This window comes from Bacillus rossius, chromosome 18 (assembly GCF_032445375.1).
Source record: "Bacillus rossius redtenbacheri isolate Brsri chromosome 18, Brsri_v3, whole genome shotgun sequence".
In the NCBI taxonomy this organism is placed as follows: domain Eukaryota; kingdom Metazoa; phylum Arthropoda; class Insecta; order Phasmatodea; family Bacillidae; genus Bacillus; species Bacillus rossius.
Window position 1 is genome coordinate 20,454,060 of NC_086345.1, and position 15,598 is coordinate 20,469,657.

General features: G+C 36.4%; 1 protein-coding gene across 5 annotated transcripts in view; it reads left to right on the forward strand.

Moving 5' to 3' along the window:
- LOC134541356 (uncharacterized) overlaps positions 1-15,598 on the forward strand; it is a 975,422-nt gene that overhangs the window by 409,503 nt on the left and 550,321 nt on the right. The window lies entirely within an intron of this gene.

Below are 15,598 nucleotides of genomic sequence, written 5' to 3' on the forward strand. Positions count from 1 at the left end.
ACTCTCTTCATGTTGGTAATTTTTTGACGCGACAACGTCTAATGAATCAATGAACGCCGGCTGCACGCACGAAAAAGTGTCCCGTTACGCATATTGTTCCGTTACGCTGTGTCCCGTTACGCTAATAAATTGACTAAAAAATTATGGTGATTCATATAATTGATGATAGATATCTGACTACAGTTTATTTATATGAAAACTTGTTCATAATTATATTTAAACTTTATAGCTAAACGCCAGTTTTTAAAATTCATTACAAGTCATCTACACGTGAACTGTTTCGTCGACTGTTTGTAAAGTCAAGTGAAAAGTTAATGTGGTTTTCATTGCTTATTACAACAACAATTTCGGCAATAAAGGTTAATTATTCTTTCATTTAAAAAATCTGATTACTAGTATAATTTCAAGTATTTATTCTTTTATTATTGAAATAAAAATGATTCAATTTTATTCATAAAGGTATGCAATCATTTTATCAATGTTTTGTTATGACGTTGTCACGTTAAACTATCGTCCGTAAACCGACTTTACAGACAACCAAATTTTTTTACAGCGAGTTACTTTTAGTCTATTAAACTTTTATCATCAGACTTTACATAGTTCAGTGTTGTTTTGCTAACCAAATGCTGACCAGAGTGACTTCAGTTTTCAGAACGCGTGTGTGTCTTGGTCTACTCCGCGGACTAATGGCCGGTTTCAATATATTTGATCCGCGATCAAACGATCTTCGCCCCTAGAATGATCCTAGGATCATTCAGCTGACACAGACTGGGACTATGCGATATTCAGCAGCAGTGCCGGAGGAATGTAAGGAGCATTTCTATTGGCGGGCTGGAAGGATTGTAGGTCGCTGCAATCGATTGTGATTATGGCGTGCAAATGGTCGATGTTGAGCTACAACATAGCAACTCATGTTAGCTATTTCCGTGCAGTTTTTAATAACCACGCAGGTTTTTATACTTAATGCATTTATTAGAACACAGATGTTTTTTAGCTTTATATATTTTTTCAGCACAAATGACAAATCTAAACTATTTACTAAACATACTTTTTCTCCTGTTTAAGTCTTGCCAGTAAAAAAAAATTATTTTCGAAATTTCAATGGTATTTTGTCGAATATGATTAATTTTCACAACATTCTAATAATATAATGAATATTAATATTTATATAGTTAAATAGATCGGTTCTTAAAAATGTATGTTTCATTCCATGTCATTAATTTATTTTTACGTTTAGCATGATTATACTTCTAGACATTCTGAGTGGCCGAACTTCAAAAAAATAATGTTTATAGGTATAGTGCAAACGTTTTGTAAAATTAAGGCAAAGTTTGACTTTTAAAATTTTTTTGCATAATATGTAAGGAGAACCAAATATAATTAATTTTAGAATTTTTTTAAATTTAAAAGCAATGCGTTGAATGGTTCAAATTTATTTGAGAAAAAATTATTTAATTTTATTTAACCTTTTAAAATCATGATCACAATGATTTTAAAATGTTAAGTAAAATTAAATAATTTTTCTGTAATAAATTAATCCATATCACATAGTAACCAGTAAAATTTTCTTCTAAAAATTTGCAGTTTTATTTTCCTTTTTCAATCTCCTCATCCATACTGCACAAAAACGTTAAAAGTGTAACTTTTCGAGCTAAATTTGCAAAAAAAAAAAGTGTGAGATGTATATTAATTCATTTTGTGAAAATTTCAGCCACTGAAAAAGTCTGCAAGTTCAACCACGTGGAACGTGAATTTAAAATAATGACCTTAAACGGATCATGCACCATTTAAAGTATGTATTCATCACAGCAGGAAATAACACACCGTGTTGTGTGAAATATTGCTGTCGAAAACCCAATTTTTTTTCCTTCTTATTTTTTTTTTTACTGAATTCATGGTTTTAAAACCCAGCTGCAGACGTCACCTGCAACGCATTATAAATCAATCATTCCACATCTTTCTCCGCCGCCGTCATTTTTTTTTCCATTACCCCCTTTTTTTTCTCCCTTTCCTCCTCTCGGGAAGAATCGACGTTCTGATATTCCAATCCAGCTGCTGCTGCTGCTGCTGCTTCGCGAACCAGAAAAGAAAAAAGTAACTCGGCTATCCTTATTTTCTTCCTTCGGCTGTTCTTTACCCACCCCCTTCCCCCTCCTCCCCATTCTCCGCGGGCCAATCCAAGAACGCACGCTCGTGACGTTTTCTGATCAGCTGTCGCTCCTATGCCAAAAATCCTTCCCCCAACCCTCTACAGCTCCACAAGAATGGGGGAAAAAATATATATCGTTTCACGGTTCCCTTTTTTTTTTTTACGCTTCCCTCGCTCTGTTTTTGTTCCGTTCCGTTCCGTTCGCCCGGTGCGTTCCGCTCGTCTTCAATACGTCCGACAGACGTACCTCTCCATCTGGCAAAGAGAGGCAGTTCTACCAACGCAACGTTTGGGGGAAAAAATAAATAAAATTTTTCCGTCGTTTAAAAGAGCAGGTCTGGACGGCAGAAACACCCAAATGCACCACTACACTATATTTTTTTTTGTAAATGGAATAGACATACTCACGTAAAATTATAGAAGTATATAAATTTATACATTTTCGTTATAGTGTTCGCAGTAGGTAATACTGGGTTGGAATTCTTATCCGGACATTTATGCTTTGTGTTGTCACCGGTACCTCCAGTAGTTAAAAGTTATTTGTAAACCGTTTCCTGAATAGATTTTCAAGTATTAACTGCGCTTGTTGAAAAGCACATTTAAGAAAACTGAAGTCCGATATTATTGAATATTCGTTTATATTTTTTAATTATTTACAAAATGGTGCTATTTTTTTTAAAAAAAATACTCAGTTTTATTTCGAAAAACGTATTTTATAAATTCAAAACAATAAATGTAGCCACGTGTTGAAAAGGGTATTTCTAGGCAAATGTTTTCCAAAGTAATCTTTTGTAAAAGTAGGGGATATTTTAGACGTAATAACGTCTTTTAAATCGATGAACGCCGGCTGCACGCACGAAAAAGTATGACTCATTGTCACGTTCCGCCTGAGCCGAGCGTGCAAGAACCGGCCAAACCACCGTGCGAGAAAATCTTCTATAATATCAAACAGGTTAAGGCGGGCTTTTTAACTAATTGTTCGTGATTCAATTTAAACAAATTATTTAAATTAAATTTTGCAAAAAACTGTAAATAATATTTGAAAATTAAAAAAAGTATGCAATTTTTCATCAATGTTTTCTTATGACGCTATCACTTAAAATTATCGCCCGTAAACCGACTTTACAGACAAACCCCCCCCCCCCCCCCCTTTTCATTTTTTTCTTCTGCGTGTTGAGACCGAGCCGTAAGTTCGGTTTAGTCGGAAGTTTCTAGTTTTACACCACAGCGTGTTTCGCCCCCGGAAACAGCATCAAAGGAAACTTGGGGGGCGCCGCAGACGAAAAGCCCGTTACGTCCTGCCGGAGAATATCGAGTTTCGGACTCGGTTACAAACTAGCGCCGTCGAACTGCTCCTGTTTGGGCGGAGGTGTGGTGGGGGTGAAAGGAGGGCGCGGGAATTGGGGGGTGCGATTCGCTCTCCAAGTTGCCGGCGTTTGCGAGTTACCCCTGGTGATTGCGAGCAAGTCCGCGCGCGAAGCGATGGACCGCCAATTCGTCTGTAGTCGTCAGACGTTACGAACAAAGTAAGTAAAAAAAAAAAAAAAACACATTGGTTGTCTGTAAAGTCGGTTTACGGACGATAGTTTAACGTGACAACGTCATAGCAAAACATTGATGAAATGAAATTGAATCATTTTTATTGAATTATCACTATTTTGTATGGATACAAAGAAGGAGTGAAATTAAATCTACAATTTAATTGATAAATTTACTTTTATTTGCACTCATTAATTCAAATATGTTTATTACTTTAACGAACAGATTATTTTAACTTAAACTTTTATACATGTTTGTTATTTAACATCTTCCAATCTGTGTTATTCTGTTAAGGATAGGACGATGATCGGAAAAGTAGGAAACGAATGGGAGTGTTTCAAGTTTAATGTGCCTCGAAAAAGTCAAATCGATGGTTGTTCCAATCGAGTGGAAGAGGGATAGATGCGGCGCAAGCGTACAATGAGCGTAACGGGACACAGCGTAACGGGACAATGAGCGTAACGGGACACGTATTCGTGCGTGCAGCCGGCGTTCATCGATTTATTAGACGTTGTCGCGTCAAAAATAAAAACACATTTCCATACTTCAACAAAAGATTATTTTGTTTTGTACAAAATATGATAATGGTTTATTTTTGAACACATGTCTTTTCCTTATAATACTGAGTATTTCTTACGGCAATCGGCGCATAATTTTGTGTGTTTCATTCAAGCATAATTTTTTTCTTTAAATCATTGAAAAGATAATCGAATTTTTAAGATATTCGACTTTACTTGGTTTTATAATGCTTTTTAATGTGCGCAGTTAATACTTAAAAAGCTATTCAGGGAACGGGGTACAAAATTGTTTAACTATTGGAAGCATTGGGACAACACAGAGCATGAATGCCCGGGTAAGATTTCGAACACAGTATGAATGCGAACACTGTTTTGTAGCGATACAGCTGTTTTCGTTTAAATATAAAAAATTTACAAATAGCTGTTATTGCACATGAATACTTCTGTTCCATTAAAAAAAAATTATAGTGTATCTTTTGTTTTACGTACTCTCATACACTATTCCAGTCCTTCATCTCTAGTTAGCAAAATATTATGCACATATTAATAAATTACCCAGAAAAAAAATTCTCCGGAAAACCGTTGTCAATTAAAAAAATTTTAACGTTAAAATAAAAATATTATTAATTTGTGAATACATGAAGTAAGTTTTTGGAATATAATAATGACTATTTATTGGTTTCACTTACGAAAATTGGTGCAAAAATGTTGTATTATAATTGATGTTTCATTCAGGCATAAATATTTTAAACCATGGAAAAGATAAACGAAAAATATTTAATAATTTGACTTATTTTTTTTAAATTATGATTTTAAATAAGCGCAGTTAAGACTAAAAATCTATTTAGGGAATGTTTATCAAAAAAAACTTAAAATAATTGATCAAGCGCAGTTTAACAGACCCTGCAAAACACTGAGTTGAAATTTGACTCACTGAAAACAGAAGCCACACACCCTAGTTTTTGTTACAATGGATTCAGCTACAAGGGAAAACGTTATCAGACTGCTGTTTCTGTTTACTACAGGACTGCGAATTATAGCACGAAGATCATAGCCATTACTGAATTTTCCAGTCTACGTATCAGGAAAGACAACTACTTGGGTGGGTGACTCCATTTTAAAATAACTTCTTTTGTGACTAGAAAAATAATTTAACTACTACTCACTTTGTTTCAATTAATTATCTCTATAATCTAATTAACTATAAAAAACCATGAGGTATATTCGTATCCATTCAGTAGCAAATAATACAGAAGCAAATGCCTATACGTGGTTTTTATGAACTAACAGAAACAATTAACAATTGAGATGACCTTGAGCATTTATAAACAGGCAAAATAGTGTAACCAAATCATATAAAGTATTTTTTTTTACCAAGGATAAATTCTGTGTCGTAAAATAATAACCTATATTTAGGAAGGGTGTCGCTAAAAAGTGTATCACATGTACGTATCAACAGCAATCGATGCATAAGAAAATCTCAGTACTCTATGCCACAAACCAAATGTGTACATTTTTTTAAAATTTGTTTCTTATTGCATATCCAGTTGAATTTTTAATATTTTAAAAAAGGCATCGTTGTGTTTTTAATGCAAAGATGGATAATTACCAAAATATTTTGGATTTTTAAAAATATGTATAAAACTTTGAGCAATAATGGTTCCCGGTAGCAATTGTACCGTGAAACGTATGCAATTGTATTTTAACATAAAATATTTAAACAAAGTTAGCAGTTAGATGTGTCGTGATGCGACACTGAATCATGTCCAAAATATTTTTGAATTTTGAAAATTTTAACTATAAATCTTTGGTGGGATGAACTTGACACGAACTAAAGGAAAAATTACCGTTCTTTTAAAAATAAAATTAATAAAATTCACGTGGTTAATTTAATTTCATAACCTCGCAATATCAGCGAATTTTCAGGGAATAAATTGTAACGACGCGACGCCTACATAAATACAAATAGATTGGGACTGGGTTTTTCCTTGAGGGTTTAAGCCGTGATTGGGAGATGGTAGAGAAAGCGAGAGAGAGAGAGAGAGGAAGCAGAGAAAAGAGACTTCAGAAGACTTTGAAAAGTGAATTCAATGAGCAGGGAAAACCCTCGTTCCGGTGTTTATGTGTACGGCGTCAGTTCTAGGGGTGGTAGATGAGAGAGAGAGAGAGAGAGATAGAGAGAGAGAGAGGAAACAGTTGGTAACTCTGGGAGGCTGCAGTTCTCCGGGCGTATATATTTGAGTGCCGCTAAGTTGGCAGCGCCTGTTTAATATGTGCGAGGAGTGGCGGTCTGGCCCGTCAGGTTACGCCTGCTTTATTAAAATATTAATATACAGCAGAAATACGATCTCGAAGGCCTGCTTCCGTTTTCGCCATTACCCCGCCTCCTGCCCCCCCGAAAAAAGAAGAAAAAACTTTTGTTTTACACGGTTATTAGTTGGAGAGCTCCGAGGGAAAGATGGTCGATTTCCCGGCAACACTTTCCCGCGAAAGATTGCTCATCGTACATGCTCAAGGCCCGTGCTACGGGGCGGAAAAACAACGGCGTTACGAAAATTAATTTATTTTTCTTTCTCCTTTTTTTTTTTTTTCATTTTCTTGGCCGATGAAAGTTTCCGTTGCGGCCACTCGGCGTAGGCCTAATCATATTCCGAGCGTTTTCATTATTTCTTCAAAATAAAATAAAGGACACGCTGTTTTTTTTGTAATTTGATTTTTTTTCTCTCCAAAATAAACTTATCGCCCATGATTAATTCTTTAACGAACATTTCTCTCTGAACCGAAATCTCGTATAGCTAACCAGGTAGACATTATGATGTATGTAGTCTACTTATGATTTAAAAATCGTTTTATTAATATTCGTACTATAATGTTATTGGTGTAAAAAAATCGATCTGTAAAAGAGAGCCCAAATAGTTAAACACAGTTTAATTTATTACCTGTAATTTAAACTATTATTTAAGTTAAAATAATTCAAATGTTTGCCCAAAAATTTATTATTCTTTCGTCAAGTCCATAATTTACGCTCGCCAATGGAGCTTGGCTCGACAGTGGCTCGCTCTACTGTTTGTCCCAACACACTGCCTCGAACTGTTCGCTCGTACGCCGCGCACACAACATCCCGAATGCTTCGGTCCCCGACGCACCAATCTACGCTCGTGAAACCTGTCGCTCGTCGACCACTATCGCTCGCCAAGAAGGTTTCACTCGTCCTCTTCACTTCCCCCTGCCCTCACCGGCGTAGGCACCAGCCTCCGTCACTCCCACATCCGTCTCAAAACACACGCCAAGTCCCTTCTCTGGAAAGGTCTCGTAGCCCCTTTAAAGTATCCGTTCATTAGAAAATCACCGATTCGACACTCGAAGCTACAAGAACAGTGGCGTCCTAGTTACGCGACTTTACGCAGACAACTCTAACAACTCAAGGCACCGCTCATATTCGTATTACAGAAGATGGAAGGCTGCTACCTCTTCGGGAGGTGGGGACTCCCCTGGACACCCTACCCCTCCTCCTAGCTGGCACAGCGGACTGACTGACCTGCCTTGTTGCCTCACCTCTAGTTTCCACGTAACAATATGGTTCTAAATTCAAAGTGTAACAAAAATTAAGAAGAAGCTTGGATACCTCATGTTATTTATTTTGCTGTTTAATTTTTACAACTGTACGTTTCTTTATGTGAAATAACTGATGTCCAATACACAGGATGTTCGGAAATTGCTGACCCTAAACTTAGTGAGTGGTAGGAAATGCCAAAACAAGCAGTTGCATTTGTAGCCTTTCTCGTGGAGACGAAGAAAACATCAATAATGCAATATCAAAATTTAAATTTGTTTTACGGTTAATTTTCCTCGAAATCTCACGTAACTCTCACTGAACTTCCTATTGTTTTTAAGGTTAAGTGTGCAAAATTTCATCGAGTTCATAAAATTATAGATTTGTATAAGAAATATAAACATAAAGAAACTTTTTTTTATGTAAAGATTACTTACAAAAATCGTGTCAGGGTTAAACAAGTAACAGTGAATGATCACAATTCTGTAAAGTCGCTGTGAAAAGTAGTTCTCTGGTTATAACCACCTTATAGCACTGTGGTCAACACATGCATACATTTTTCGTCAAAAAAAAAGTAACACAAACTAAAGTTACCTATCATAACATATCACAAAGTAACCTATCCAAATCACAAACAAACAATCTTTTATTTAACCTAGCCTAACCCAACCAAAACAAAGTAACCTAAATTAAACTAGCCTGACCCAGCCTTAACTTACATAAACTTAATAGCTACCTGACGTAACTTAACCTGACCCAAGTTAACATAGACAACCTAACCTCAATTGTATCTACTATTCGGTGCGATGGTTTGGTGAACGAAATGCGGAAAGCAGTTATTCATTGTTTTCAGCGACCGCAACGTCCTCGGACTTTTCCGCAACATTCTCCAAGAACCAAAGGGAACTACCGCAAAGAGCTCACGGGTGGTATAAAAAAAAACAAAAAAAAACACGATCTCTTGAACGAACGCCCAGAAAACTAACGATTATGTGGCGTGTTTGTCGGATGGTACCATCTCTCACTTCTAACGGAAAAGAAGAAGAGAAGAAGAAAGAAAAACACGGTGGTGAAGTGTGTGGGTGTTTGTGTAGGAGGGAGATTGGTAGTGTGGGAAGGAATATAATGGCAAGTCTAACGGATGTGGGACACGCGCCAAGTTGTAGCCCTTTCACAGCCCTTTGTTCTCGGAATATTTGCTCCTTCCTTCGTACGTAAAAAAGAACTCCGGGAAGCGCGCAGACATTTCGGTGATGGCGGCGAAGGAGTAAAGAGTTGTGGAAGGCTCCGAGCCGCGGACGGCTTTGGTGGGGAAGCCTCGGTGGTAGTAGAAGGGTTTGGCTTATTCTGGCGCAGGGTCCAGGGTGTGGGTTTGTCACGGCGGCCATATTGGATGACCTTGACACTGGCTGCCATCTTGGTTTCCGCCATTTTGTTTTTATATATCTTAATGGGCCATATTGGATTACCTTGACACTGGCTGCCATCTTGGTTTCCGCCATTTTGTTTTACATATACCTTTCCGCCATTTTGTTTTCTAGATTCCACTATTTTGTTTTCTAGAACTTTCCGCCATTTTTTTAAGAACTTTTGCCGTTTTGTTTTCTAGAAACTTCCGCCAATTTTGGATTTCGCCTTTTTGGATTCCTACATTTTGATGTTCCACGTCATCGGTTACATGTGCGGAAAAAAAAAAATTGAGAAACTTTTGAATTTTGATTTCGAAAAGCATGAATATTATAAGACGGTGGCCCTGGTCATAAATACGGGAGATAAAACGAAACCAACCCTTCCATCAAAGTTGTGATAGCCTTATACTGCCAATTAATAAAAATATATATTATTCAGATCTTTAACTGAATATATTAAAGGATATAACTTAATAATTTGGTTCAAATATTACAAAAAAAATGTAAAACCAATGGTTCCTTAAAAAATAAATTACAGATTGAAAGAAATATGATCAAGCGTTCTTTTTCAAACATGCTTCTTTTGCTATCATAATTGCTGGTTTTTTAATCCATGTATTCCAGGAATTATAATGCATCCTGTGAAACGGTTAAAAATGATCAAACTTGATGGAAATACACTTTAAAATCCAACACAAACTTTAATAATATGTATTTACTTTTTATAATCCTTTCTAATGATTTTGACTTTCATTTCAAGTAGATATTGTGTAATTTTTCAACCCAAGTTTCCAAGTCACATGAAGTAAGAGCGTTGGAAAATATTATTAAATAATATTTTTATTTATTATAATATTTCCGATTTTGTTTGTTAAATATTTACAGATTTTCGATATTGCGGTCGTGTTTCAAAATTTCGGACTCCAAGTTGGCGGAACGTCCTAAAAAAGCAAATTGGCAGAATCTAAATTGGCCATAGCGTTCATGGTCATTGTAAAAAAATTATGGTTGCCATGACATCACACTCCAAGATGGCGGTCGGAACCATGGCACCACATACGTGAACCAGCCGCCGAGACTCCCAATATATACTGCTCTTAACTATGACAAATTAATAAAATAATAAATTAAAAAAAATATTCGAATTATATGGTCCTTTCATACTAACATAAAATAAAAACTTAAGAATAGAAACCTATTACAGTTATGTTTTCTTAGTGAATAAAACTGAGAAAATCTACTTTAATATGTTTTATTTGAAGTAACAAACGATTGCACAGCAAGAACACACAACAGTCATAGACATATATACAAAAATATGTAACACAATGGCAACGGCCCCGTGGCTATTCAACCAAGATCAAAATTTTCTTTTTCTTTTTTAATAAAACCAACCCGTCTCACGCCGGTTCGAACACAGATAATTTACCTATTTCTAGAGAAAAATTCCTTTTACAAAGGAAAATTTCCCAATTTTTTCCTCAAAAATATTCCAGACGATTAATTTTCTTCAGAGTGATGCAGTTTCTCCCCACAGATGGTAGGTTTCCCAGAGAGGGGCAGAGAGGGACCTGAGAAACTCAAAATAATTCCAAAATAAAAAAAATACATATTTATTTCCAATATGTAATTACTAGAGACCTGCAAAATTCGCGGATTCATAGACCTCTAGGATAGACTCCACAGTCCTTTAAATACACGCGGAAATGACACCTGTTCATTGGCTACTGACGCGTGAGACGTCTCAACTAGGCTGTCCGTAATTCGGCACTTTCTTGGTTTAGTGTTTCCCATTGGCTCACAGTTCCCCGGATAACACGTGGGCCAATCGCAGAGGCGGTACGAAGGTATAGTTGTTTTGATGCTAGCCTATCGCGAAATGAATCCGCGAATTTTGCATGTCTCTAGTAATTATTTAATCGATCGTGGTCCTAAGTTAGAACTCCGGCGAGAGCAAACATGTAATTGGTAGGGGCATGCATATTTCGCGAAAAGATTCCGAGACTAGCTGAAAGTTAAAACTCTGTAGCATCGTCTGCATCTCGTGATTGGGCGAGTTTCTTTCAGGTCAATATCGATTGTTAACAACACCAATCACAGTGAGTCAGTGCGGAAGCAAACACGTCCTGAGTGGCTCAGGTCAAATAAGGCCACGACTTCTCTCGCAGATGGCCGCCAATCACAAGGAAGAAACCGCTGCGCTGGTGTGAGTATCACTTGTTGTAGTTTAACAGGCGTTCAGATTTATTCGCGAAAAATGTCTGCCCCTAGTAATTGGTGTATGAAAATTAAAAATATATATATTTAATAACAATTTTAATACATTTTAAATACAAAACGCACTTACGTCATGTAGCTTGGAGTCCTCGGTTCAAAGCCGGTGAGGACATTCGATTAAAAATGGCGATGTGTCCTTCCACCACGGAGGCTGCTAAATTTAACACCAAGTATGACGTCATGGCGCTATAATAGATCCGCCATTTTTTTTTTGCTCGAGTTTGCTGCCGTCAATTGGTTTATTTTAAATCAGCTAGAGTACAGTGGTGTCAATCACCAGATCGTCAGCTGTTTTCACATCCGCCATTTTGTCGGCCATCTTGGCCGCTATGTAAGGAAACCCTGTAATTATAAAGTTTATGTCACAGGGAAAAAATAGACTCTCTGGAGGTATTCAGTTATTGAATACGGACTAAAAAGGTAATGGAGACATATCGTTGTGCAATCGACTTCTTATGCCACCAACACAAATGTGTGTATAGTTCGTATATTGACAGTATGATGTTACCTCCGAAACAATGTAACCTGTTAATTTGTTATCCAGTAGCCTATACATTATAAAACCGGAAGAATAAAGCGATCGGAAATTTTAATTTAGAATACTTGAATGTAGAGATGTTAGTTTTTCGGGAAAAAAAGTATTTTTGGGGAAATTTTCCTGTGATTTACGAGCAAGTGTTTTTCAAAACCGGGGAAAAAAAATAAGAGCAAAATAAATTATACATTTTATCTCTCTTTGCCACTTAATAACACACTTAACATTTGATAGTGCGGAGGGGCCCATGCTACACTCTACCAACTCAACGGAAAAATTCATTGTTTCACCAATTCATAGAAAATAATTATTATATAACACTTATCAATCTATGTTAGTAATGGAAAAAATTATACTTGGAAATACTATTTCAAAAAGATTTTCGAAGGAAAATTTCGATTCAGAGAATATATATATATATATTTTTTTAGGAAAATCGACTTTTCATATGTTTTCCTGTTGATAACATGCTGCCTAAGAAAATTTAAAACAGGAATTCTATTTCCAACGTAACAAAACATAATAAAAAAATTTGTGGAAAAAAAAAGTCCTTTCCTTTGAGATGCACATAGGGAGGAAAAAAAAATTTCCCGCGCTCTAAACTGTTGCCGGAAATACGGCGAGCGTTTTACGGGGCTGGCCTAGAATGCGTATTTTTTTTTCATCCTTCCCCATTTTACCTTTTTTTTTTTTAGCTGGGGGCACCGCTTGGTTCCACCTGTCGTCCACACGCGTCTCGCCTCCTCCGCTCGATACACGGATCTGGTTTACGGCCGGGGAGTCTCACTATTACGGAGCTGGCTGGTCGCAGGAAACCTCCCTTCGCCTTTGAGCGGTGTTTCGAACACACCGCCTCGGTTCATTCAACCACCCGCCCCCATCCCCCACCCCTTCCTTTATCAATGACTAGAGACCTGTAAAATTCGCGGTTTCGATGGGCTTCAGGATAGACTGCACATACCCCTGTACACTCGGGCAAATAACCGCAAGTTCGTTGGTTGCCGACTTGTAAGTCGTCTCAGCCAGGGGCTTAGCCAGGGGGGGGGGGTTTAGGGGTTCTAACTCCCCCCCCCTGGCACCAAATCTTTAATTAATTACTTATTCATCACTCAAACAAATTTCATATTAAAATTAATAAAAATTTTACCATTACAATATTTAAATTTAAGTACCTAAAACTGCTAAAATAGCACTATTTTACACCTTAAAATCCAAATTTTCCTGGGGGAGGATCCCCGGACCCCCCGCTTTAATATCGGGGGGGGGGGGAGGGGGGCGTGCTTCTTAACACCCCCCATACACAAATCCTGGCTACGCCACTGGTCTCAGCTGGTTTGTCTGTGATTCGATCCTTCTTTTGGTTGAAGGTTTATAACTGGTTGAGATTCGTCCAGATGAACAGTAAGCCAATAGCATGATTATCTAAGAGGTATATGTGTTTGAATTCTAGCCTATCACCGAATGAATCCGCGAATTTTGCAGGTCTCTATCAATGACCTACACGTGGCCACTTTAACGTCACGTCCTTCCTGCAAACCTCTTTTTTGTCCTCTGTGGGGTTATTTTTTGAAGTGAAAACTTCTATAGGAAGAATCCGGAAAAATTTGCGAAATTGTCATTTCGTGACAAGATGAAATTCAAACACGTGTACAATTCTGCTGGTCTTGCTATTGGCTCGCAGTTTAACTGGCGTTCTCCGGGCCAATGAGAGACTATAGACCAAAGAAGCATCGAATCACAAGCTACCTAGTGGGGACGCCTCACAAGTTATCAACCAATTAACACGCGTGTCTGCTTGAGAAATCCTAGAGGTCATTGAACCTGCAAAATTTTCCAGTCTCTATCTATAGGAAGGTTTCGATAGGGAGTAAATTAATGTAAGTCTTCATAGACATGGTTACTTGACGTCAGCTGTGAATGTGTGAATGTGTATATATATATATATATATATATATATATATATATATATAAACTCAGTGGTGCGCGCGCAGCTAGTACACATAACACAGGTCGACAAGAGTAATGCACACGTCATATACCAATACATATCTTATTAATACGCGTCTTCTGTCCTTGTAGCTACATCAATGCTGTGCACATGTGAATCGAATGTGTGTATGCAGTAAAATGTGAGTATAAAATACATTAATATTCTCATATCGATATATAGTTTGAATAACGAAGAAAACTATATAACCTAAAAATTAAGAACATCATTATTTAATTTTTTTAATACCTACAATTACTATGCAATGCGTATTTCATAGTAATTTAGGAGATATTTTACTAACGTGATGAAACAAATTTGTTGTGTGATAATATTTTTTCGTAAATATTGCGTGTGAAAAAAAAACTCCGATTTTTATCAAAAAGTAATTTGGATATCCAAAAATAACAACTGTTTGTTTAAGCATTGTTTTAATTTTTCACTTCTGTCGGCAGTCCTCATGACTGCTTTGAAAGTTATTTTTTTTTTTTTTTATATATATCCTGCACGGGCATTCGAAACAAGCGCCTGCAGTTTCATAATAACACGTGGGATTAATATTTATCAGCGGAGGGAGGCCATTAAAATCGCTCCAAAAAAAAAAGGTATTGTTTGATTCGTGTTGATTGTATTCGGAGATCAATGAAAGTTTAGGTTTATTTATTTTTTTTTTTTGCCAAAACCCTGGAAAACCCACGAGTTTCAAAAATTTCTGGGAAAATTTATTTTTTTATCGATCAAACGACCGGTGTGCTAAAAATTAAGTGAAGAAGAATACTTTGCACCACGTGATTTAATTATTTCAGTACATGGTAGGACTGAGAAAAAATATTTTCATGAAAGTTCATAAAAAAAATCAGTTAAGGACTTGTTTGGTAGAAAAAAATTAAAAAAGCAGTAAAATATTTGGTAAATTATGAATTTATTTGAAAAAAAAAAATATTCAAAGAAAATAATTTATGTTACTACCCGCTTAAAAAGATATGACGCCAATAAGCCATCATTCAGGAAATATATATTTTTTTTCAAAATTATCTGTATTATCAATGATTTTTTGTTCTCGTTTCGTCAAGTAAAGTGCATCAACCCTTTCTTGCTTCCACAAAGTCACGTCTATCATACATACTGGCATTGCAGACATGTAAAATTTGGCTTTTTTTTCTTTGTGTCAGGTTGAACTACACGCAATCGTACATAAACGATCTGATGTCTATGGCTGCTGTCAAGTTTTGCCTTCTAGCAGGATTGCATGTAATTGGTTGATTTGAATTTTCTTACTGTTGTGATTGGTTTCTTGCTCTTAGGGGGCGTGTCCAAACTACACACGGTGCAATGATAACGCACTTCAAGTGTATAATGGAACGCATTTCAGCATGATGCTAAATTTTAAGATTTTATATTAGTAATTGTAGAACTTTGTGTGATATTTATGATGATTTCTCTAAAATTTATTCGTGATTGAAATTTTAGTGATTTTAAGAATTTAACCACCGTTTAAACATTGTTAATACAGGTAATTTATTTTGTAATGTTTCGCAATTTTTAACATGCTTATTACAAGAGACTGGAAAAATTCGCGAGTTCAATGACCTTCATGATAGACTCCACGATCCTCCGCCTACTTGGACAAA